The 25,350-nt window shown below is 37.2% G+C and overlaps 1 protein-coding gene across 6 annotated transcripts in view; it reads left to right on the top strand.

Moving 5' to 3' along the window:
* ldb1a (LIM domain binding 1a) overlaps positions 1-25,350 on the top strand; it is a 165,583-nt gene that overhangs the window by 49,024 nt on the left and 91,209 nt on the right. Inside the window, exon 1 of one of the 6 annotated variants that reach the window (XM_039775204.1) lies at positions 8,664-8,943. The exons of the other annotated variants lie outside the window; for them this stretch is intronic. The gene's annotated coding sequence lies outside the window, so the exon portion shown is untranslated. Of the gene's footprint in view, positions 1-8,663; positions 8,944-25,350 lie in introns of those variants that run through there. 6 annotated transcript variants of the gene reach the window in all.

Genomic DNA, 25,350 nt, shown 5'->3' with positions numbered 1-25,350 from the left:
CATTAAATGCTGTCATTTTTATTTTAATAATTTAAATTACAACATGATAAAATTTCTTGGACTGAATTGCCTGTATTCCTCAAAATTGCTCTACTGTTTTAATGCTTTGTGTTTAAGGTCTGAACTGTTATCACCACACTTGAGGTTTACTGCCATCTACAGGACTGCAGAGCTGAAATTCTGTCCTGCAAGAAACGGTTCAGAAGTTGCAGTGTTTTTTATTCATCAACACCAGCTAAAGTTATTCTTTACATGAACTATTCTCCTGGCTATGCTTATAGATGTTGTTTTCTTCTTGGACTGTTCATCCTGTAGAAATATTCACAAAAATAATCTTTAACATTGGTAGAAATTAAGGAAAGGTACGTTTAGGATGGAATCCAGGAAGCACTTCTTCACACAAAGGGTCATTCATCAAAATCTGTATAAAGCTACTAGGTTGTGTAGCTACAGCAGAGACATTTATAGCTTATAAAAAGAATCAGTACTGAGTAATGTAGCAACCAACAGTAGCTATTAAATAATTAAATAAACAGCAGTCTAGAAGTGAGATGTCTTGCACTGCATGTTTGAAATCTTTCCTAAATTTTATCTTAATATTCTAAGTACAGTACAGTATTTCATTGCCATGATGGATATGATTGCTTACAACCAATTCCAGAGGCAGTAGCATGTCTTTTATTTTTTAACATCTTTCGAATTTTGCATTCAATGAGGCCCACCATACCCTAACCTTCCAAGTCAAATTAAACATAGCTTCTTGGTGTAACTCTACTTGCATCGTGAAAGATTTTGGGTTTCCGTAAAATAACATCAGGAGGACTTTGAAATGTCCGTATAGTTCTAACCTTGACCCCTTTACTTGGTCATTTATTCTTTGTGCCTAGTGTTCTCTGTGAGAAAAAAAATAACTTAGTGTTTGTATAAAATTTACCTTAACGAACTTTCAACTGAGCTCATTTGTTTTTGTTGAACTAATTTTAAAGTAAGTCTCAATCCATTTTACTAATTCTTTTCATAACTTTAAAAATTTTAATAATTTCACCTCTTAATCTTCATTTAGGTAAATTGAGAAGGTTCACCTCCTTCAGTCTTTCAAAAGCACACCATGGAGTCCTGGAATCAGTCTAGTTGTATTCTCTGAACATTTTCTAGTGCTAATATGTCTTTTTTGTAGCTTGGAGACCAAAACTGTATGCTGTATTCCAGATGCTATAATTAGCATGTGTTGACAGTTTTTTGTTGGATCCCCTGAATTAATACTTAAAATGTATGCATGTAACTGGCAGTTTTAGAACCCAATGATTCCAAAAATAACTTTTCTTTTTCTTTTTTGATGAAGTGAAAAGTTGAAAATAATTATAATTATACCTTTTGGCCACTGACAATTCAGAGCAAAGTCCTTGGGTACTTTCACGGCAGTTGTTCACAGAATTCCCCAAAATGTGTGATGTCACTGGAGTTAAGATATATAAGTCGACCCGTGCATTTCCACAGCATCAAATACTTAAGGATAACTTCTTGTAAAGCATGCAAATTAAAGTTCTATTGTCTTCCTAGTTTAAAAATTGGCTCTAAATTTTGGCCTTTGAATTTTAGTTAATGCTTATGCTTTGACTCCTGATTGGCTTGATCTTTGATTTTGACCTTAGTTTGTTCTTGACAATGTTTTTTTTCCCAGTCACTATCATAAAATCTTAACAGTCTCTATCTGAATCAGTAAACCTAATGAGGACCCACCAGTGCGCTATTATAGCTTAAAGAAAACCTTCTTTGAAATGTACTCTACTTATTGTGCAATTTAACCTAACATCTTGTAAGCCTTCACAATGACTCATATGTGTTTTTCTAAAAGGGTACTTTTAAGTTTAATTCGTATGTGTATAATACCTTACATTTACTTATATTAAACTTCATCTGCCATACATCAATCTGCTCAAACTTGTATTCTGTCCAAATTCCTCAGTAATGGTTAACTTAATTCTAGGTTATCTGGTATTCTACTTAGTTTAGTATCATCTCTAAACTTAAACAGCCTGGTATTTATATAGTTATCCAGAATGTTGATATATTTAAAAGGTCAGTGGTCTCAACATTGATCCCTGAATGATTTTGATAAGGTTTCTTTCACCATGACTCTTTCCTTTGTTTGAGGCAGTTTTTTTACCAACCGTCAGACACCATTATAAATTTCCACTTCTTTATTAGTAAAACATGACATGCCCGTTTGAACCCATGTTGACTGTTCACTAATACACCTGTTATTGCCATCAGTCTTTTCCTTAATAATTAATTCCATGGATTTACCTATTATGCATGTTAAGCTTTTTTGCTCTTGTTTACGTGGATCTGCCCAGTCACCTTATGTAACAGGGTAATATTTGCTAGCTTCCAGTCCTTAGGAACGTCCCCAGTGTGCAGTGATCTTAGCAAATTACATGTAAAGAGTTTTTGTATGTACTCACTAACCTCTGCAAACACTTTAGGATACACATTTTGTTCAATTTCAGCCTTTGAACTTGACCTTCCACAATTTCCAGAATCACTACATACCTTACTGACAGTGTCTGTTACTACAGGGATGTTATCTATTTCTTCACTTGCGAAAAATGCAAGGTTAGAACGTTCACTATTTCACTGTATATTTTAATTTTCTTTAGCATTCCCGTTATACTCATTCCCCGTTCCTTTACTGCTAAAATGGTAAAACAATCTCTTTGGGTTATCTTTGACTTTTTTTTAACCATTTCTCTCATAAGTACAATGGTTTTAATTAAGAGTTATTAGTCTAAATACCTAATGTATCATTTTTTCCTTTCTGGCTTTTTTTATCCCCTTTTAGTTTTTGATTTCTTACTGCTTCTAAATTTCTAATTTTCTGTCTAGTTTGAAAAAGAAAACAACTATCATGGTACCAAAATAAAAAGAATGAATGTAGACTGTAATAGTAAATACCAGCTGATGGCCTTCTATTCAACTGAGATGAAATGCTTTGAAAGATGCTGGGACACATTAAACAATTTTCCAACTAGCTTAAACCAACTCCATTTGGCATATAACAATCCTTTACACTGCATATCACAAAACTGGCACACGTAGATAATAAATCAGCACCAGACACTATGTATAGAGAACAGCTAGTTTTTAATATTGTTATTCCATTTAGAATAGAGCTTATAGAAATGGGACTTACAGTTGACTGCTGCAGTTTGATTTTGGACTTCTTAACTGACAGACCCAAGTATCATTGTCACTCAGGTCTTTAAACCTGCCCTTATCTTCTGCATTCAACATGTCCACTACGAGTACTTAATGTCAGCTTACCATCAAATATATCCCTTAACTTGACAAGTGCAGTTGTTATGAGATGGCCAACATAATTTGTTTCAAATGGGAGTGGTCATAATGTTTTGGGTCATCTGTTATTCTGTTCAAATATACCGCATGTTGTCTTAGACAGACAAGCAGTATTACTAAAGATAAACAACATTATTAAAGGCACTAGCCAATCTGCACAATCATGTTTCTGTCTCCCACCATTCTGGCTAATTATACAGGACTATTACCATTTACACCGCTAGGTTCAGGCACAGCTTTTCCCTCAGGTCATAAGGCCACTCAGCAGTGGTTGTAATGACATGGTACTAGCAATTGTATTTAACTGACTTGGCTGTTCACATCTTTTTTTTTCTTTCAGAACAGTCTATTTATACTTAGGCTTTAATTTGGTATTTATTGTTTGCTTTAGAATATTTTGGCTTTATTTATTTTCTAAACTATCATATAGCTGTCACTAGTCTTTAGGAGATATACTGTACAAGTAAGAATGTTATTGTACTGTGTATACTTTAGAGTAAATGTAAACTTGGAAACTCATGCAAACGCAAGTAAAACATCCAGATTTCATGCAGAAAGCGTTAAGGTCTGTAATTAACTCTTGGTCACTGGAGCTTTGAGGCAGGAGGGCCAACAACTATGATGCTTATTATATGTAAGCAGTGGATATCAAGTTTTGACACATCCTTATACACATCCTTATTGAAATTTAAGATGTTGTTGATGTAAAAGGTTGAAATCAAGACAAATCATAACAAATATTTTTTTCACCTTTAACAAGATATTTTAACTAGGAATGTTTAGTTGAAAACCAAATGTATCCTTTTTGAAATTTTAAACATGTATAATCATATAATTTGGCTGCTAGTGGAGGTACTCAACAAATAAAGATTTTAAACCATTATATACTTTACTAAAACTATGAATGCTAATTGCTCATATTTGATGATGATATCTATCATCAATTTATATCTTTCCCTGTCTTCCCACTCTATCCAGCTCCTTTTCTATATTTTCACCAGTTACATCTGCATTTGTTAATGACCTGATTTATAAGATGAGGCTGACTACTTGTGTACTGGACACCATCCACACCACACTTCTTAAATTCTGCCTTCATGCCATAATCCCGATTGTTACAACAATAATAAATATATCTCTTGACACGGCTTTATAACAGCCACTTTTAAAATCGCTTCTGTATCCCCAATGTTAAAAACATCTGGTTCTGATGCAATCTTAACAATTTTCAGTCTACTTCTCACTTACCTTTTCCGTCAAAAGTTCTTGAGTTGAGTCTCTCAACTCACCAATTACTTAACTTCTAATAAACTGACAGAACCCTTTCAGTCTGATTTCAGAAAACTGTGAAACTGCTCTGCTTTGGGTAACCAATGATTTGCTTATGGCAGCAGACTCTGGACAGACCTGCATATTAATTCTGTTAGACCTCACTACAGCATTTGACACTATGAAACATGATGTTTTACTGCCCAGAATGGAGAACATTTCTGGATATCTCTGGCATTGCCCTCCAGTGGTTTAAGTCCTGACTGACTGATGGGAAAGAGGTTGTTAGTCTTGGAAACAGCAGGTCCAGCTCAGTGCTGGTCACACAAGGAGTTCCTCAGCGCCCTGTACTCAGCCCTCTGCTCTTCTGTATCTACAATACTATATATACTTCCCTTTGGCCATATTATTCGTAACTTTGGACTGGATTATCATATTTATGCAGATTATACTCTATTGTATTTCAATGTTAAAAGTGAAACATCATCAGAGATTTCTCAACTCACAACTTACTTCAATGAAATTATAATTCTTTAATTATTTAATTATAAATTATTACTCTTTAAAATTAAATTGCCACAAAACTGAACTCTTGTAAATTGGCACTAAGGCACAACTTAACACTTTGAGGGTTGAATATTTTTTCCAAAAAAACTCAGTTTTCTGAAAAACACACAAAGCAATGGTTTCACACATAATCCAACATGAAATGTCTGTTGATATGTGCTGTGGCTTCTGTTGGCGCATGTTCAGCATCTCTTTGGTGGCATTGGCTGTGTGGGGGCATCTCGATGGTCAGCAGGATTGCACAGTGGGTCAGCTGCCTGGCAGTCTTAGCACAGCAGGCGGGGGCAGTGGCGGTGGCAGTTGCAATGTGACACAATATGGTTTCTACCTCTTGACATCATAAGTGTTGGTCCTACCAGGCAAACGTTTGTGTAGGCGCATCTGCTTCACAAAAGTGTTCAGCACCATGGTCAGCTGGGGACCGATCAGATGATGCTGGCACCTCACTTTTGTTTTTGATATCCATCTCCAGATCACTTGCATCAAACTCAGATTCCAACAAGTCAGAGTCCTATTCAATGAAATTACGTAAAACGGAGTATGGTGTATTTTGCTTTGCACATTTGATTTGGTGTCTCGCCAGATGTTGGTGCCATTTTAGAGGTTGTTTGCTCTTCGTTGCTCATGCATGCATAGGGAATCCAGGTTTAAATCAAACTATGTAACTTTCCTTCTAGCAAAGAGAGTCAAACTAAAATGTAAGGGTGAGTTTTGTTGCAGTTTACAGCTGATTACCATCCTCTACTCCTAAATTTTGACAAAAGTCGACATCAGCCCTGAAAGAGTTAAGAAAAGATGATCTCATGAGACCTTTTTCTAATGCAAAGAATATTGCTGTAATTTTTGATTCTATTGTTTCTTATTCCAATCACATAACCTACATTAAAAAACTTTCTAATTTCCACCTCCGTGACATATCCTGTGTTTGCTTCTTCCTCTCCTTTTCTAATGCTGAGAAAACTTGTCCATATTTTTATCACATCCTGCATCGATTATTGTAACTCCTTACTGACAGGTGCCATTTTAGCTCTAGTTGATTTAAAACTCTGCTGCAAGAGTCCTTACACGAACCAGCAATGGTGACCACATCACACCCATCCTGCTTCGCCATCACTGGCTCCCTGTGTCTTATAGGATTGAAAATAAATTCTATTAATAACCTACAAAGCTTTAAATGGTCTTTCACCAGACCTGATCAATGACCTGCTCCATTACTATGCTGTGTTTGCTCACTAAGGTCCTCTGATCCTGGAAACGTTGTTGTGTCCCAAACTAACCTGCACTCTATGGATGACAGGGCCTTCAACTATATAGCACCCAGACTTTGGAATGAGCTCCCAAAACTAATTAGATCAGCTGACTCCATTCATTTTTTTAAAAACAATTTAAAATTCATTCAAGAAGGCTTTTAACTTATTCCGCTACTTCTTTCAGCTTACCTCTCTGTCCAGATGCTCAGGATAATCTGTGTGTGTGTTATACCACAAATTATGTTACTTGTTCAGGCTTTTCTTCTAGTATTGAATTTAGTATTTTACTCTGATTTATTGTCTTTTATTCTACTAGGGGGATCTGCCCCCAGCTCACTTCTCTCGCCAACCCCCGTGCGGGCGCTATGCGCTACCCACTTTGTGGTTTTGCTGCTCACGTGGAAGCAAATTTACAATTTAAACAGATAGTTATTTTCATGTGAATTATTAGATATGCATAACAGACCTAGCTATTTTACATTACAGCGAGTAATTGGACAACGCAACGTATAACTGCCCGTGAGTGAATATTGTTTGTTTCTCTCTAATAAATAGACTGACTTTTTGGGATATTGTAAGTTGATGTTTTCATCTTCCACCCAATCACCACCAACTGTTTCAGCATAGTCTATTGATACGCATTTAACCAATTTGATGTGTAACTGATTGTCTTTTTTGGCATTAATTCTTTTGACTTCATTGTTTCTCTGTGCTATAAAATTTATAAGAGCTGAGAGTACAAGAACTGTGTCTGTCAAAAGCATTCACATGAAAGAGAGGTGAGAGTACTGTGTGCATGGTTGAATAGATAGATAGATAGATAGATAGATACTTTATTAATCCCAAGGGGAAATTCACAAATATGGTTGTGAGGAGGGCGTGACTTGAAAAAATCTCATGGCCAAAGGTTTGTCTCACTGGACTTGAAAAAACCTCTTGAAAAAAGTCTCGTCTCGACCCTTGAATAAATCTGTTGAAAAAAGTCTTGTTTTGTCTCGTCCCTTGAAAAAATCTCTTGAAAAAAGTCCTGTCTCATCCCAGGATTTTTTTTATATAATAGAGAGATTAAATGCTACATATAACCTGCTGTTCTTTCTGAGACTCCATGAACTGCCTTGAGCATGGGAAAGGCACTTTATAAATAAAATGTATTATTATTTAATATTATTATTCCTTTTGGAAATAATTTTTTATTTGTCAAAAAATAGAGTGAAAGTTGTGAATTAATTTATGTTTCATGTAATGGGCTGGAATTCTGTCCAGATTTAGCTCCTATTTCTTCGCTATATGATTCAATATAATATGGGCTCAGGAAATAAATTGATGAATACTATATATATACACAATTATAAATATATATATAAACATAAATACAATATATACACATATAATAAATGAAGTCTGATCGTCACTCCTGCAGTTCTTCAGCTAATGCACAAGTATATATTTATTTATTTTTTCTATTTGATGTACTGTTAACAGTATACTTACATGAATGATTTTATATTGATTTTTGTAATGTGCAATATGGGCTCAGGAAATGAATTGATGAATACTATATATACACACAATTATAAATATATATATATATAAATACAAATACAGTATATACACATATAATAAATGAAGTCCGATTGTCACTCCTGCAGTTCTTCAGGTGATGGACAAGTATATATTTATTTTTTCTATTTGATGTACTGTTAACAGTATACTTACATTAATGATTTTTTATATTTTTTTGTAATGTGCATTGTTTTTATTAAAATAAGAATATACAATATTTTCTGTGTGACTTATACAGTATGTAAACCAATTTAAACTGACTTAATGAAAAAGGTGCTATGTATGAATAAATAACGCGTAACATGGTTAACATGTCAACAATAACAATATGAATATTCATTTTCCTGTGCTTTTCCTTACTTAAGTAATGGCAGCGTGTGCATCCGAGAGGCTCGCATTGATTTCTATGTACAGCAACACTGCTGAGCTCCGTAATGGTGTCGCCGTGTTTCAAAGGCCGCGCCGCGGAGGGAGGCAGCCGGAAGGAGCGTGGCTTCTGGGCCTCTTTCTGAAAGGGTCTTCGGCAGGGTGTACAGTCGCTGTTGGAAAGATGGAGGGGAAGAGAGAGAGAGAGAGAGAGAGAGAAGAGGTGTGTGAGTGAGTGAGTGAGTGAGTGAGTGAGTGAGTGAGTGGGAGGGGGGGAAGTAGTGAGAAAGAGGAGGGCCTAGAGCTATTGTTCATGTCTATTCAGGAACAAAGGGCTGTTCGGGCACTTTACCTCAGTCTACATCAGGCTTTTTGTAACCTGTAAGGCCCCAATCTCCCGGGCGTTGCGCCAGGAGAGACGAAGCAGCTCATATTCTACCATATTGCTGATTTTCCCCTTTCTCTTCCAAAGAAAGTTAACACAAATAGATGAATATTGCGTGCAGGAAGAGGGGGTGCGTTGCTTATTGTGGAATTCTACCAATCATTTAAGACCCGGACTTCTGTGCAGGTACGATGCGGCTCTTCATTTGTGACGTTTTGGTACGTGCGTGCGGGAGGGCAGTAGAATGGCGAGCTTTATTTCTAGGCAGTGGACTTTACTGTGTCTTTTTGGTGTGTTCGAGCAGCCCCGCGGCATGCACGGGATAGTTCCACCTCGGGCCTCTGCTAGTTGTGTGTTCATGTTATTTGACGTGCAGGGCAGTTCCAGAACACTGTTCTCAATTGCGAATATATAGGAAAGAGGCCCAAGTAGTGCTAACGAAATGTGAGAGTTGGTTCGTCCACTGTTTATGGCCCAAAGAAACTTCAAAGAGCCGTCATAACATTTCTATCTAGCCGGAGGCCTGCTGGTAGTGTTCAGGCCAGAGATGTTTACAGTCTTGTGTTTCATCATTGGGGCGGGAGATGGGAGACATACAGACAACATTAAGTATTACCAGTGATTTGCGTGCATAAAACTTTAAATAGAAGATAACTTCAATTCATTGTTGCTCGTTATTTAGGGTTACAAAAAAAACTTTAAACCATTTTTGATGCCTAAGCTTTTGCGGTTCATTCAGGGTTTGGTTATTACCACGATGAGAAATAAATTCAAAATGCTAATTTTTTTTTCTTTTTCAATCGCAAGTCTGTTATCTATACAGGAGTAGTGATATATACCTAGTGCGTTTTAAAAGAAAGCATCCTGTGGCCGATTTGTTTCGGTGAGATTAATGAATGGAGACTGTCATGGAGTCAGTGGAGACAATAAGAGGGGGCTGGTGACTTTAAATCGTGCTCCCAAACTGCTTCTTGAAATCTTCAGTTCCGGTGGGTTATACTTCACGTATGTGTTAGCTCCGACAATTGTGCTCTTTATGGACATGCAGCGGCCAGGCGTTTGGTGCAATGCCAATGTTAAACATACTTTGAAGAATCAAAACAACGTGGTTCTTTCTGTAATCATTTGGCTATTCGTTTATATCATGAGAATCTTGAGCTAAGTTGTGTAAATAACCTGAAAAGTTTTGTCTTCGAAACCCTGTTAAACTAAATGAGAAAAAACAGTTTGCGCAGATGGCTACAGGTTATTATTTGAGTTACCTTACTTCAGTATATTTTAAAATGCCATTGATTTATATTTCGTTTATCAGCATAATGTAATAATTTATAACAACCATATTACAACAGATATGGTTTTATTAAGTAGTATAAAATAGATTGTTTTTGTATAATTATTTATATTGGTCATATACATATGTTGTTTTATATTGTGTTTCAAAAGTGGACATCCACAAAAAATAAATATTAACATAAATAGTCACTTAGTGTGTAATCTAAAGGTGTAACCTTTTAGATGAGTGTATGCATGCAAAAGGTGCACTTTACTGATGAAGAGTCTTAAGTACATGTAAAAAGAAGTTACAGTTAATGTTAAATCTAACAATAATACACATCTATATTATAGCAATACTGCGCCTAAAAATATTTGTGTTATACTGTACATTCCTTAACCCCTGTAATTGCATAGTTTAATTCAGAATGGAGATAAATTAGTTTATGACATAACAGAATCATGTAGTGACCAGTGCTGTGCAATGGCAAACAATGTTAGAAACATCCATGAGGGGGGAAAAAAAGGGAAGAAAACCTCATGATACTTGTGTCACATAATCCACACCTGTTATCTAATCACTTGTTCAAAGTGTGTAACATGCATGCTTTTTATTATGTTGTTAAACTTCTGGAATTATCAATATGCACATAAACAGAAAACGTAAAGACTCGCAGAAGTGACTCTCTTCTCCCTGTCATTTTATGGTCATGAGTCCTGTCTTCAATTTAAACAATCACATGAGCCTTTAGTTTTGTGTTTACTTCCTGTGCAGATTATTACAGGAGTAACTGTTTAACAAAATATTAGCAAAAAAGTATTTGTTTTTGTGTTTTGAACACGTAACTGTATAATGGACATGCTGATTTATTTTTGTAATTTATAGTAGGATGACATTTGAACCTCAAAAAAAAATATCTTCTGAATTATTAATGGAGTTTGCATTACTGAGTGCAGTTAAGAGCTGTTAATCACGTCTTTTAAGAAAGATATTTGTACTACACATTGTCTTTGTAATGTCTAATTTGGTGGCATTTGATCAGTCCTAACCATTTTTTCCAAAATAAGCTCGCAAGGCTATTCTGGATGCAAAGGTGGAACCAACCTTCGCCAGAACGCACAGTGTTGCAGGAAACATTAGTGCTTCACTAAGATTAGTTATAATAGTTATATTATGACCAACTAAAACTGTCTTAGATATTGTCATATGAATGATTTTTAAGGTTTGAGTTGCAGGCGCTTTTAATTTGATTTCATTTAATTACCTTTAAAAGTAGCATTATTTTCAATTACATTTTAATTAGTTAAAAGTCTGACAAATTGATGGTAAAGATTGCCAAATTAGAGTTGCTAGTTAACTTAATCTACATGCAGGTGTAGTAGTAATTTTTGAAAATCTATTTAAATAGGGAGTATGTCCTTCCAACTATATATACAAATACGGACACGGTGATTACTTCAACCTAGGACTCCAAAGCTGTGCGGTAACAACAACTAATGCTGCCGTTGCTCCATATTCATCTAGGGCAGAACAAGATATGCATACAGGCAGCTTAAGAAGTCTGCTTTTTTTTTTTTTTAGTAAAGGAGGGATATAGCATAAATAAAGCATTTGATGTTTGCTAGTTGTATGGGGTGATCAGTACTGGATTCCTTAAGTTGTTCAGCTTTTTGAAATTGGCTGTGAATGAGAATATATTGTAACCAGGAGTGCTCACTCTTCATGATTTGCCACAGTACATGCAAGTTTTTGTTCAAACCATGTTGCCTGATAAAAACCAATCTTTTCTTGGAACATACTTTTGTAACTTTGTGTCTTGGTAATGACTTCATTCTGCCATAACTAGTGCTGGGTGGTATACCGGTTCATACTGAAAACTGTTTAATATTTCTGTTATGATATGGACTTTTCTTATACCGCAACATCAGTTTAAATTGCCTAAACAATGTTTGGAACGTGGCGCAGTGGAAAACTGTTTAAGGGGGACCTTTTTCACTGCAGCACCGCTACAAACGTATGCAATGGAGTACATGCGTTAGTGGAGGTATTGCGTGGGGGCCCTTTTTCACTGCTACACCGCTAAACACATATGCAACTGAGTACATGCAGTAGTGGAGGTATTGTGTGGTGAAAATGGACAGAACATTCTGAAACTGAAGCTGTAGCAGACGATAAAGTTGAACATGATGATGCAGAAGAGCTTTTGCCGAAAAAAAGGAGTCTCATCCATTGCCTGGAGATACATTGGTTTTAAAAGGTCGAATGTGGACCATTATATTCAAATCTGTGAATACTGTTTCTATACTACTGGATAATACTGCAAGCCAAGTTGTACTTATTTTTTTTCCAATACTGTGTAATGTACCTGGGTACTGTGTAATAGTGTGATGACATGTTGACTTTATTGTCAACATTTCCACTTTAATCTCGACGCTTATGACGAGAACAAAGTCGACATGTTTACTTTATTCTTGACATTTCTACTTTATTCTCAGAGAGAAAAGCCAAGCAAAATGACACCTTTTATTGGCTAACTAAAAATATTACAATTTGCAAGCTTTCGAGGCAACTCAGGCCCCTTCTTCAGGCAAGATGTAACACCCTAGTACTACTTTATTCTCGCAGTTTGTCGAGATTAAAGTCGACATGTTGATTTTATTCTCGTAATTTGACATTAAAGTAGAACATCGTAAACTAAACTTCATCTTAAAATGAATATTTAATTTACTAGGTTTTTCTCAAACCCTGTCATAAGTTATGTAGCATATTAAATGCTTTGTTTTAAGTGTTACCCGAGCCATGTTAATTGCTACGTGCTTCTTAAACTGACTTCCTCTGCATGCGGCGCACAGAATACATTAATTTTATGATATTCCTTCTCCCTGAACATTTAGAATGCTAAGATAAATGCTTGATATAATTTTCATGATGAAATGCATTAAAGCATGTATTAATCATGTGGGGGCATGGTGGCATGGAGGTTGCACTGCTGCCTTGCTGCAAGGGGGTCTCTGGTGTTCCAAGCCTTGAATTTGCATGTTTTTCTGGTGGGTTTACTTGGTGTGCTTCAGTTTCCTTTCAAAGTCATGTAGGATGTGGGTTTTTTTATGCTATATTGACCCTGCTAGTGTATGTATTGCACGTACCAGCACTACCGCCACACTACCGTGCATGTTTAATACCTGCTTTAATGCATTTCATCCTGAAAATAATATTAAGTATATATCTTAGCATTCTAAATTTTCAGAGAGCAGGAATATCATGAAGTGAAAGTATTATGTGCGGTGATTGCTGCCTGCGCCGTCTGTTAGTGTAGAGGAAGTCAGTTTAAGAAGCGTGTAGTGATTAACAACTGGGTCAGGGAACACTTAACACAAAGCATTTAATGTGCTACATTAATTTATGACGGGGTTTGTGAAAATCTAGTAAATTAAGCATTGATTTTTGGATGTTGTTTAGTTTACGACATTCTACTTTAATTATAAAATAAACTATGAGAATGAAGTGGAAATGTCGACTTTAATCTTTGACTTTATTCTCGACATGTATTTATTTTTTTTTCTTTCATTTGTCCGTATTTTTTTTTTTCTTCACCATGGCCCTAATACGATTCCGTAGGACTATACTACAAATAGCATTATAAATACAAGTTGCATTTTTATCATTTATGTGTATAGCTTAGCTTGAAGCAAGGTCCATATTAATGCAATTTGCCTAAATGATGGTTCAGTTGGTAAAGATGTCATAACCAAGTTCCACTTGTTTTATTTTATTTTATTTTTATTTGGTGAATACAGTGTAATGCACCTGGGCTTGAAGTAATAGTATTATTACTGGAAGTTTCACTATTATTTATTTTATTGTTATTATTTATTAGTTTTTATGCAGTTTAATGATGGGAAAATTGTTTAAAAAGTCACTTTAACGTGTCAGTGGACAGAATGTTAACATTAACATAAAGTGTAGTTGGTTTACAAAAAAATATTTACTATTTTATTCATTTTCTAAGACATGTTCAGTGCAATACAACTTTTGACAAGCCCCTCTGGATATTTTACTAAGTCTAAATGCCTCTTTGGATGGTTGAAAATATGTTGTCAAAATTTTTGTTTAAGTTGTTTGCAAAGTTTGTTCAATAAAAAGTTTCTATATTTTGACTGGAACTGTCATGCAATGTGATTCCTTCTCTTCATTAGTGCTACCTCCATGAAAACTATCACTTTATGTGAATGTTAATTTTTTTGTACAATTCTCATGACAGTTGAATATTCTTAGCAAGTCTACTGCAGTAATTGCAGTAAAAATGTGGTTAACATCCACTCATGCATGGGGGAAAAAAAATACAGATGAATACAGTGAAACCGGTATAATTTTTAAAAATACTGTGATATAGAATTTTGGTCATACCGCCCAGCACTAGCCATGACACATTATTCTCTATGTTGCAGATTTTTATTTTCCAAGCATATCATCCAAATGATTTGTGGCCTTTGGCAGATTAATATTTTTCAGTCATTTCCTTTTTTCTGTTTGGTTTCTTTCCGAATATTGTATTGAAATGGATACTTAAATAATGAACACACACAGGTGTAAATAGGACCAATTTGGTTGGTGAACTGCTGGCTCCATTGTCATTTTAATATTATTATGTTATGGTTTATTGGGAATCTTAACAAGCTGGCAAACTAAAACGAATCATAAACATGTCACATGTGCAATGATTGGTTTCTAATTAAGAAATTGGGTTGGAACCAAAATCTGCAGCTACCGCTGTTCCCCAGGAACAAGAGTGCCCTTGTGTAAACATTTCTGATTCTGGAGTCCTTTACAACATAGTTTTATCAAGTGGCTGTAGTGGATACATGTGAATGCCAATATTATATGTAAGCACAATCTTACATGAATTTTGAGTGGAGCGATACTCAAATACTCATTCAAAGAGCTAGTTGAGATGTTGTTTGAATATGCATGATGCATGGTGGTGGACTTGAAAACACGTGAGGGTTTTGAGGGTAGGCAGTGGTGGGTGTCATGGTTTGAATGTTAATGAGAGCTGCTATGCACAAAAACACTGCCTGCATGCACCTACTAAAAATTGAGAAGTTCCAGTCCCTGTGTACTGACTCACTCCAAGCCCTGTAAATGTTTTTAAGAACATGTACATTTTTCATTGGTATCCCTTACATTGTTTTCATTATTTACCAAAATTGGCAAAGGTGAATTGAAGTTCTTCCTCAAAGGCACCACATAGAAAAATGGGTGAATGCATTAATCATGCTGAAGGATTTTTCCAGCTTTTGTTTTTTTTGTACTGTATCAGCATTATGCCAAATTTGGTAATCGTACAACCTGGTATTGAAGTGACCTGGTATACACCGCTATTCATTACAGGTATAATTCTGATTCAGGAATGGAATACTGGCAGTTAATGGTTTCGTATCAGCACCTTACTCTGTGACCACTAAGGGGTATCAGACCTCTACAACCATTAAAGCAGTATGCATATACTGGCGCGCTAAAAACTCTATGCGTGACTCATTCATTATAATATACGAATAACGCAACCAAGAAGCCAAGAAAAATGTGAGTATTGTCAAATATTTGTTTCCCCTTCAAGCACTGCTTACTCCATGAAAATGTGACTGAAATTTCCTTATGCTGCCTTTATTGAAAAATAAGCTCTGCATCTTTTAACCAGTAGGGTTTGTTTTTGGCATTATTGCCAATGGTTAATATTCTGCTTATGCAATAAAAGGAGCTGCAAGTAGCTGAAAAGTACGAAGTGTAACACTCCTGTGTTTTAAAAGAAAGTATATATATGATTATTATTGGTTTTCACCATCCATCCATCCATTTTCCAACCCGCTGAATCCAAACAGAGGGTCACGGGGGTCTGCTGGAGACATTCCCAGCCAACACAGGGCACAAGGCAGGAACCAATCCTGGGCAGGGTGCCAACCCACCGTAGGACACACACAAACACACCCACACACCAAGCACACACTATGGCCAATCCACCTAACCGGCATGTCTTTGGACTGTGGGAGGAAACCGGAGCGCCCGGAGGAAACCCACGCAGACACGGGAGAACATGCAAACTCCACGCAGGGAGGACCCGGGAAGCGAACCTGGGTCTCCTAACTGCGAGGCAGCAGCGCTACCACTGCGCCACCGTGCCGCCCTTGGTTTTCACCAATATCAACTAAATAAAATGCACAAAAATGCTAATTTAATGATTTCTATCTAAAAAAAAAACTGAATTTTACATAACCAAGGTACTTTATGATGCACAACCTTGGGATCAATTTTGTTTTGTGCCGCAGTCTGTCAGCTATCAGTGTCTCAATTTTAGATAGTGCAAAGTTTGGAACAAGGTGTTCCCCTTTTTTGGAAACCTTTACTCTCTTGCACCTAAACAACCTGTTTAAACCAAGTATTGTAGTTGCAGTTCAAATACATATATATTCAAATGCACACACATATTGTATATTACTGTGAAGTAACAAGTAAACAATTTGTAACTGCACTCACAATTACATATTTATCCAAATGTTTATTTTTGAAATTATTTTTCTTGCCCTTCTTTGAAATAATGTCTGTTTACCCCTAGACTATTTTCTAGAATAGATTGGGGTTTTTATGCTGCAATTCACACATCTTCTGTCTTCTGTTACAGTTGCCCTACAGAAGTTTCAGTGTTTATATTTATTTTATTTTTATTTTTTGCATTTTACATCTGGAATAAAGTAAGCACATCCATACATTTTCATACCAGCTGGGTTACAGGGAAGGGGACAATGCCTTTCAGAAACATCCCTGCACAGGGCCCCGTAACTGTCACAAACGCCACACATATGACTGAATTGTTTACAGCATAATCTACCCCACACAACACCCCCCCTTCCCCAACTGAAGGGATCCACAGACATAAACAAAATTATTTATTTATTAATCCCATTTCTAATCACACTCATTTCAACCTCCCCTCCACCCCTTAAGCCACTCTTCAGTTGTTCCCATTAATAAAAAAATAAGTATTGCATGTCTCCAGTCCCTGGTCTGGGGATTATACCATGAACAAGTTGGGAAGCTAGAACAGGTCCCAGAACCCCAACACCCCCATACCCCTTGGGTACACTGTAAGGCCAGGTTTATACTTCATGTGACGCATGTTCCAGAAGATGCTACTGCTACGCAAGCGTTGTACTGTTTATGCTTGTGCACGTACTTTACATAAATCTGGAAGATTCCACCTGGTGGCAGTTTTGAGATATTATTACAGTGAGAACAGTTTTGGCTTCGCTGTGTTGTGAATTGTCTGAAACACTCATTCAATTCCGATGACACCTTGACGCAATATCTCTGAAGAGTGTGTTTAGTGAGAAACAATCCCTGGACGTTGGATCAGCTCATCGCAAGGTGAATACAAGAACTCGCATACACTAGCATCATTTTAGCATCAACAAATCTGCATATCTTTGGAAGGAAATCGGAGCACATTGTGGAAACCCAGCAGGAAAACATGTAAACTCCAGACAGGGAACACCTGTGACGTGACTCCCTGCAAGATGGTAGCATTACTGCTCCGCCACTGTGTCACCCCCACATGTGTAAATTATTAACAGTATTCATTATTTAAACGAAAGTAACAATTTATCTGTAAAATATAACATACATCAGTTCATTTCATCATGAAAGTGATATCGAGTATAAATCTAAGGACCCTCAATGTGCAGAGAGTTGGAATATCATACATTTAATTTGCTCTGTGTGGTGATCTATTGCTGCCTGCCACTGCTGTCAGGTCAGGAGGAAGCCCCAGAAGCACGTAGCGATTAAGGTTGGTTTTAAGGTGACGATTACGACGGTCTACTTTAATGATAAAGTAAACTACGAGGTTAAAGTGGACATTTTGAGATTAAAGCCAAAATTTCCATGTTAATCACAAAATACACCTTTTCACCATGTCCTTAACTTTTTTTTCTCTGGCTTAAATACAGCGCTGTATAGTCTGTTGCTGTTTGTGAAGGTTTACAGAAGATGGTATGTGAGACTTTTAAAATGTATCATGTCATTACGATGAGGAATATGCAATGCTTTTATATAAAAGCACCACGAATGCATTTGTATATTAGGATTTTGCTTCACCACATCGAACCATTCATCAAACATTGAAGCAGGCATAACGATCCTGTAGGATCTACAAAGCGACTTTCTGTCGCATGTAGATAGTAAACAGAGACTCTGACATCGTATTCCAACTTTTATCACACTACGCCCCCGATTTTTTGCTGGTACTGTAACTCTTGCACACCTTGCGTTAATTTCTTAGGACGTGCTCAGAGGAGGCGTCAAATGAATGATGGGAACGGGTGGCAGCCATGATGCGTGCGCATACGTGTTCTTAGCATGAAGTATAAACGAGCCCTCATTGGTATACTAAGTAATGTTAGTAGTCTATGTTGAAAGTAAAGAGCACTGCTCAGAAAACTAACATAGGGAGAACATGCAGCAGAAAGTCACACCATGATGCTTCAGAGTTATACTGCGTATAAGCAATACTTCACAAATCAAGTGTACCATTGAGTCCTTTGGCAAGTGCGTTGCTGTCAGTAGAGTCAAAACTGATCAGAATCTTGACTCAAGATCTTAATATTCCGTACCATTAGCATTTTGTATCTTTTCTAGGATTTTGTGTTCTCTCTTTTTTTTTTTTTTTTTGTGAAGACAATACTTCCCCAGTACAGTACAATAAAGTCTTATTGTGCGACAACCAAAAATCCCCACGCACTCTCACAGAAGCTTGTACGTAACCGTGAGTAAAAATGAACAGTTGCACACCCAATTTATTTCTTGGTTTTTATGCATAGCTGTGACATATTTTATGACCGCTCAATTATAGACAACTATACATCATTGGAATGCTTTGAACTGCAGCTATCCAGTGGTAATGAGCATTTCACTTGACATTGGTGGGATCATTGATAAAAACAGATTTACTAAGCTGTGATGCGCTGCTTGTCTCGTCATATTTTTGTGGAAATTGCATACAGTATTGTTCTAATGAAAGAGAGCAGACAATATAGAAATTTATGATTTATTTGAATCTCCCTTGGGTGTATAAAAATCATTGCTAGGGATGCTCCGATCACATTTTTTTAAGATCGATACGTTCACTGACTTCATGTTACTTGATCGAACGATTCCAATTTCTTTTTGTTTAGTTTTCCCTTTATAAAATTTTTTACACTAAGCTCCCGCATAACCAGGTGCATAGAAGCCTTATTTCCTATATTAAATTGTAGTTTTATAATTAAGCTTTAGACTACAGGTGTTAACTGGTTATTTTTTATTAACAAAATCTATTCTGTAAACTTACTGTTCACTAACCTTAAAAATACAAAAATAAATAAAATTTCCTTAAAATAATACTATAATAAAATACGGATCCATAATGCATATGGTAAAAAATAAAATGCTTCTCATAATTACAAGTTGTGATATTGTTTAGTTTTTTTCTGTAATACACCTATATGAAACAAAACTTAATTTAACAACAAAAAATAAAGCAACAAAATATGTATGTGTATACACCTACACACTGAGTTAATAGATATTTATAATTAAACACTGTTTAAATGTAAGTATATATGCACTTAAAGGTTTTAATCATAATTGTTCACAGCTTTTTTGCTATTATAATATACATTTACTGTATTTTTATAGCTATGTTTTTTTCAGTGTATCAACTAGATATTCATAATTCTTGTTGTGTAATTACAGTTATGGATTACCATTTTATTTGTGTAGTACTTGTTTCTTACCAATACTTATGCAGTGTGACTCAACAGCAACAAGTAATAAACACAGTACAGATGTTTTAAAAAGCCACAGATGTATCAAATGTTCATAAGTTGCTTATCAAGAAGAGAGGAGATCTACTTGCTTAACAGGTTTATAAGTAAAAGACATATTTTATATACAGCAACATGTATACAGCTGATTATATTGGACCAGTTGACATAAAAAGTACATATTTGGGATGTGGGATAAATTTACCGTACCTAGAAAAAATGTATACAGAACTTGGGAGTGCATGAAGACTAAAACCCACTCGGCTAAAGTTGCAGTACTAAGCACTATACTGTCCTGCCAAGAGGTGTTTAGTTTGAATAATGTGGTAGGAAAGCGTTACAGTAAGGGCAGAGAGAATGGTAGACAAAAAGCCGAGAACAACTTCCAAAAATAGTAGCTAAACTTCTGATGGCATCATCCTTCATATTTCGAGTGGCAGTGGGCTCAATGGAAGAAGACACAGGAAGACTCCTGTTGAAAGAAAGCACAAAAAAGCCTGACTGGAATTTGATAAATGCATATTGATAAACCACAATGCTTCTGGGAGAGTACCGTTTGGACAAATGAGAGAAAAGTGGAGCTTGTTGGCAAGTTGTATCAACTCCGTCTCCACTGAAAAGAAGTAACACCATACATACTGTTAAACATAAAGGAGGCTTGAATTATGATTTGGGGCTGCTTTACTATTTGTGGCTTAGGGTGCTATGAGTCTTAGGGGTAACAACACATCTGTCCATGTTTGTATGTAAATGAGTCATTAATTTGTGAATAAAAAGCACACATAAAAGCCATTTAATTCGTATGAAAAACATTGTCTTTAGTTTATTTTGGTTCAGCAAAATAGTTAACTTACATTTAATTATTGCAGGATTTATTTAAAAATGGCATGTTAATATTTAATAATAGGATATTTAACATTCAGTTTTGAATGGCCACTTTAAAGCCCTTGAGTATTTATTTGAGACTAGCCAACCCGCGGCGTACAATACACCGCATAATCAGGCCGGTTTTTTAATGATTTTTAAGCACAAAATTAACATTTGAAAAATCAGTAATGTAATAAATCAGCAAGAAAAGCAACATTGTAACAATGCACGGAACGAACCAACACACAATCGTCCGTGACTGAAAACTGGCGGACCGCCATCGCTCATGTGCCCACCTTGTCATTGTCGTCTTTGCACAGTCCAGATGCACCTGTGACTCACGTAGACTTTCCGTGTTCCTGCAGGAGCATCTAAGAAGACCCATGTTTGTCGCGGATGCGAATGGCTGCATGTAGTGTGTAAAACAGTTTGCTATGGTGCACGTGGTTGTGCATCGTAACCGAAAACTCGGTTTTAAAGACTGCATACTTCATTGTGTTTTAACCTCAGTTGTAAAGGATTGTTTTAAGGATCCCAATCGTTGTACACGCTGCATATGGCGATTCACCTCCGGCGTGGCTCCTTCCTGCGTGCGCTATAGGTGTCTGTCTTGTCGGCGGCTTACTGAATCCACGGCCCTTCCGGCGTCCTTTCCATGGGTGTCTTGCCTTAGTGAATTATATATATAGATTCTTCTTTTCATGATGGTTTCCTCACTTGGCAGTCGACACCAACTGGCTGAACCTTTGGTTAGTCCTTGGCTGTTAATTACTTTTTCCCACATTATAAACAATATGTTACCAAAGATCTTTATAACTACTTCTCACATTCAAACGCAAAAAAATTTGAGGCAGCAAGAGATTTGCAGATTAAATATGTGAGCTAATTTAGCATATTGTAACTGTAATAAACTGTACTTTAAATGCCAAACAGCCTAATTATATTTTATTGCTGTTATGATGAATGGGAAATGCCTTCTTAAACATCGATCACGCTTCAAAAACTAGACTGGTAATCTTGTGCTGTTTCCCCTCCTTAAATTAATACTACCAAGTGCCTCTGATCAATCCCCTCTCACTGTTACACACTCAACTTTCTCATTTTCCTTGGTTCATCAAGAACAACCCACAGCTCATGCATAGGGCTGCTTTGTATCCTCTCACTGAAAGTCTTCACCTATCTTCTTGAATATTCTCGAGTCTTGTCTCTGTCTAACAGGTTACTATCACTCCACCATGTAGCCCCCATCAATCTAAACAACAGTCTGTTAGCCACAGTATGAAGCTATTTTAAGAGAAATTGACAATATATCGGGAGTGCTCTTCAAAATATACACTTTGATGAAGTGGTTGTCTGTAGTTTAAGATTGATTGAGCAAAGTGTCCATACAAAAGGTCATCTAAAAGTATGCCACCTGGAATTTCCAGCTGTAGACATTTAATATTAATGTGTGCCTATATGATTTCTTCCTGTGTGCCTTCTGTGCAGACATTCAGCTCGATCAGTCAACTGACTACTAACAACTTCCTAATTATCGTCAGCAGTATAAGAGCACTTAGGCATCTGAGCATTTCCAATATACTGTCACATCATCTCAAATCATTTGGTAAATTATGTATTTCTGTTTCTTTTGCAAAACTAGCTGTCCTGCCTGTTTTTGCTAGCTATAATATAATTGCCACTAAAGATCTTTGGTATCTACTGCCCTCAGTCAGGAAAAAGTGATATACAGCAAAAGAGCTAGCCATTAGGAACAGGTTCATCCTGGTGGTCTTTTGTCTTACTTAACAAGTGATGAAACTTATCTAAAAAATTAGGCTTGTAAAAAGAAGTGTTTTCAGATAAATAGGGGTGGCATTAAAAGAACCATTCAGAAATGTGCTGTTTGGAAAAATCCCATTGTTCAATAAAAACAGTAATTTAAAACAAGGCCATTTTGATTTAAAACCTGCAGTAACTAAATTCAAGGTAACTACAACATTAAACTAAAATAAAATGATGACATTGTATTGATACATGGCAGGGAAAAATACCATCCTAATGGGGGTTCATTAGTATTTTTATGGCCTCCTATTAGTACATCATTTGATACAGTATATGTGTAACACATCTTTGAGTTCAGGTTTTATTATTTTTTCTTCTGATGCATCGGAGCATGTAGGGGCAGTGGAATGTTGTTTTTTTTTTTCCCTCTGCATGCAATTGTGCTTCTTCTCCTTTTTTCATCTGCTAGCAATCGTGCTGCTTCTGTTTTTTTTTTTGATGTTTGAAGTTTGTAAGAAATTTGCTTCATGGTTGATATTTAATTATTTGTAGTTTTCTACTTGACAAATTAGTGTTTTATAGAATCACTGTTGCTTCCTCTATTTGTTTTCTCAGGTCACTGTCAATAAAACCTGTTTTGCTAAACAACTCATTAGTTTTCATTGTTTGACAGGAGTGAACTGATACCTTCTATATTATATACTAGCCAACCTACGCCGCATAATCAGGCCGCTTTTTAAATGATTTTTAAGCACAGAAGAAAAAATAAACATTTGAAAAATCCGTAATTTAATAAACCACCAAGAAAAGTAACATTGCAACATTGCACGCTACGAACCAACATACAATTGTCCGTGACTGAAAACCGGAGGAGCGCCGTCACGCTTTCTCCTTCCAAAGCGAAGGACGGGGTTGAACGGCGCTCGTTCAGTACGCACTGCCCGCTTATGTGCCCGCACCCAACTCCCTACCTGAGTCGCTTTCGTCTGTGTACAGTCCACACGCACCTGTGAGTCACGTTGACTGTTAATTTTCCAAACACGGTTTCCATGTTGATTTTTCATTGTTCTTTGCGGTTCCGGCTGCTTTTTTTTTTTATATATAATCCACCAAGTCGCCCGACCATGGGGGGCTTTACAAAGGGCAGGGACGTAATCAGTGCGAGCGTATGACCCGCACGTACTGGGAATTTCTCGTTCGTGGGGAACAATTGGAAGCCACGGTCTCCATCACGAATGGGGTTCAACGGCCTCCCCGCACCGGGTAGACACACGTTGATCCATTCAGTGTAGCGCGCGTGCAGTACCGGACATACAAGTGCATCACAGACCTGTAGATGCTCAATCTCACGTGGCTGAAAGCCACTTGTCCCTCTAAGAATTTGGACGCCGACCGCTAATGGGTCGTGTAACTATTTAGCAGGCGGGAGTCTCGTTCGTTTTCAGAAATAACCAGCCAAATCGCTCCACCAACTAAGAACTGCCATGCACCACCACCCACAGAATTGAGAAAGAGCTATCAATCTGTCAATCCTGTCCGTGTCCGGTTTCCTGTGATGAGTCAAATGAAGCGAAAGGCTCCACACCTGGTGATGCCCTTCCGTCAATTCCTTTAAGTTTCAGCTTTGTAACCATACTCCCCCCTGAACCCAAAGACTTTGGCTGCCCGGCGGGTCATGGGAATGACGCCGCCGGATCGCCTGTTGCGGGCCTGCATTGGTGAAGCAGGTGAGACGGTAATGAAACAGAGGCACAGGGCTTATTGGTTTTTAAAGACTGCTTCCTTCATTGGGTTTTAACCAATGCATGGAACGAACCAACACACAATCGTCCGTGCGGCGCTCAGGGTGGAACGGGAGGAGAGGAGAAGGACATCCACTCCGCTCCCTCCGTCATGCTAGTCTGCTGATTTCTCGTTCAGTATACACTGCCTGCTCATGTGCCCACCTCCAACTCGTCACTGGAGTCGTCGTGCGTCTTTGTACAGTCCAGATGCACCTGTGACTCACGTGGACTTTTTATTGCTCTGTGCGGTTTTGGCTGCCTTTCTATATATAATCCACCAAGGTACCCGACCACGGTGGGAGGGGGGTGTGTACAAAGTGCAGGAGTATCTAAGAAGACGCATGTTTGTCGCGGATGCGAATTGCTGTATGTAGCGTTTAAAACGGTTTGCTATAGTGCACGCGTGCGCGTCGTAACCGAAAACTCATTTTTAAAGACTGCTCACTTCATTGTGTTTTAACCTCAGTTGTAAAGGAACGTTTTAAGGATCCCATGGGATACCCTCGCAAACAGTTTTACACGCCGCATATGGCGATTCACCTCCGCAAGAAACATGCCTCTATTAACTGTCAACGTGGGTCGGAGCTGCATGTGACCTCTACGACAGACGAATATAAATGACGCGGGTTTTTCTGTGTCGTTGCGTCCAAGTTGGTGGGCGTGACTCTGTGAGTTGTCGTCGTATCCAATGGTCTTGGAGTTGGTGGGCGTGGCTCCTTCCTGCATGCGCAATAGGTGTCTCACTTGTAGGCGGCTTAGTGAATCCACGCCCCTTCCGGCGTGCTTTCCATGGTTGTCTTGCCTTAGTGAATTATATATATAGATAATACTGTACTATAGATCAAGTCTCCAGTTCTGAATTTTAAGGCTAGCACTCTATGCCTCTTGCTATAGGCCCTTAAAGGTGGGCTGACAGTTGTGGAAAATGTTTTGTCAAAGTACTGACTTTGCCATTATTGAGATCGCTCATGGATAACTTGAGCATTCTTAAAATTGAATATAGAAGGCTGTCACCAACTCTGAAATGGAGGACATTTCAGCAGAAAAAAGA

The sequence above is a fragment of the Polypterus senegalus genome, chromosome 1 (genome assembly GCF_016835505.1).
Source record: "Polypterus senegalus isolate Bchr_013 chromosome 1, ASM1683550v1, whole genome shotgun sequence".
Lineage (NCBI taxonomy): Eukaryota > Metazoa > Chordata > Cladistia > Polypteriformes > Polypteridae > Polypterus > Polypterus senegalus.
The sequence above is the reverse complement of the archived record's forward strand: the minus strand, read 5'-3'. Positions and strand labels throughout refer to the sequence as shown.